Genomic DNA, 1,934 nt, shown 5'->3' with positions numbered 1-1,934 from the left:
GGTATTTGTTTGGCGGTCGAGTTCAAAAACCAACAATCAAGAAGCGCACCAACAAGCATGTGAATGTGCTGGCAGTAGTTATCTGTCCGTGTCGGGGGGGCTTCTGAAGGGGCGGGGTGTATGTGTTTGGCAGCTGCGTTCAAATAACAATCAACAAGCTCACCATCACTTACTGCACCTTTAACACACACACACACACAACAATATTTCAAAATTAACACAAGTTCATCTAAAATGGATTAAATGTTTGTTTTCATACGAGTTAAAATAACAGTTGGTGTGTTTCAGTTTGTTATTATGAGGCGTACGCATCCTCCGGTCAGAGAGCAGTTCCTCAAACCTTAAACAGTTCCAGTAGGAAATATTATCGTTTGTTAATTTTCTGGCACCAAGATGCACAAGTGATCATTTTAACATCTCCCCAGATGTCATCATAAATCTCTCTGTAATGAGTTCTGTCTGCTAAGTAAAAACACTGAAGGACAACAGTGATAAGCCAGAACATTTTAAGTGTCTCCCAAACTTTGAGACAATCAAGGAGCACACCACCAAGACGGAAAAGAGAGACGACTACCACCTGGCCAAAAATAACCCCATATTTCCACGGCTGTGGATCGGCTCCGCTGCGTGACGGCTCCGTGCTCCGCCGTCCGTCTAAACCCACCAGGTCCAGATTTGTTGCGGAACGGCTGTGGCCACGCCTGACAGCTGAAGTCAGGAGGACCCACATGATCTTGCAATATCACGTAGAACATCCACAAAAACAACAACAGTTTGTCTCCAACCCAGAGGGGTAGAGAGGAAACAACTCTGCTGTGTTCAAGGTGCAGTCCCGGGAGATATGATCCACCGTGAGCATGCTCTATTTTATTTTGAAAATTAACCAGATGTTTTATTTGTTTCTGTGCTCGACTTCCTGTCCTGCATCATCTGCCGTGTGCTGAATTGCTGTGGAGCTCTCTGCTCTGGAGGGCTGGGGCTCGCTGGAGCTGGGACGGAGTTAGAACACAGCCGCTCAGCAGGCAGTGGAAATACACACATTGACTTTAATGGAAACCTAACGACTCCGCTGCGGTTCAGCATCCTGTGGAATTGGGGGGTTACAGAGAAGCCCGCCTGCCAACGATTCTGTCAGCGTGCAGAGCAGCAGTGGTCCAACACAACTCCTCACAACGTAAACGTCCCATTTGTAAAGAAAATTTCAATTTTCAGTTCATACAATATCCAACCCAACTGAGAAATTACAGTTAATTTGTAAACCCCCTATGTACAAACACCCGTACCTGAGTAAGGGACCAAACCAACGGCTGGCAGAATCATTGCTGGCAAACTGGGATGGGCTGAATATCTAAATTCTTTTATTTTGACTGATACTGCGATTGCGATTTGATTAACGATATTGGAGGGAATGATCATTTTTCTCTCATTCTTATTTTCATTGAAAAACGTTAAAATGAAAATGATTATAGTGTGATTTGTGCGAGGATCTGTACCAAACAAAAACTTTCTTTTCAGATTATTTTTGGGGGGCTTTTCACTTTACTTGATAGTGACAGTGGAAACACAGGAAAGGGGGGACACACGCTCTACTGGGTGAGCTACAGGTCGCCCCACTAAGATTTTTTCTTTAGTCCATAATAGGACTGGGTGATGAGGAGAAAAACAGATATTGCGATATTAGTGACCAAATACCTTAATATGTCGATATGAATTGTTCGGCTCTACACTGGGGCCATATTTTGGTCGTTACGATGAGAGAGAGAAAATCTCTCATAACAGGTAATTTTCTACAAGACAAATGTGATCCTTGGTTGCATTAAACATCGCCAATCATGAATAAACTAGTCACCATCATTTCACATTCGCTCCATAGTAAACCGTCCAGTTTTGATTTCATCCACTGTTGATGAATATCAGACTGTGTGTGTGTGTGT

The 1,934-nt window shown here is 43.5% G+C and overlaps 1 protein-coding gene across 1 annotated transcript in view; it reads right to left on the bottom strand.

Moving 5' to 3' along the window:
• The window catches only part of zc4h2 (zinc finger, C4H2 domain containing), a 7,334-nt gene that overhangs the window by 2,668 nt on the left and 2,732 nt on the right, over window positions 1–1,934 (bottom strand). The gene's annotated exons all lie outside the window — the stretch shown is intronic.

Source organism: Etheostoma spectabile, chromosome 10, assembly GCF_008692095.1.
Source record: "Etheostoma spectabile isolate EspeVRDwgs_2016 chromosome 10, UIUC_Espe_1.0, whole genome shotgun sequence".
NCBI classification, from domain to species: domain Eukaryota; kingdom Metazoa; phylum Chordata; class Actinopteri; order Perciformes; family Percidae; genus Etheostoma; species Etheostoma spectabile.
Note: the sequence above shows the minus strand (reverse complement) of the source record. Positions and strands in the feature narration are given on the sequence as shown.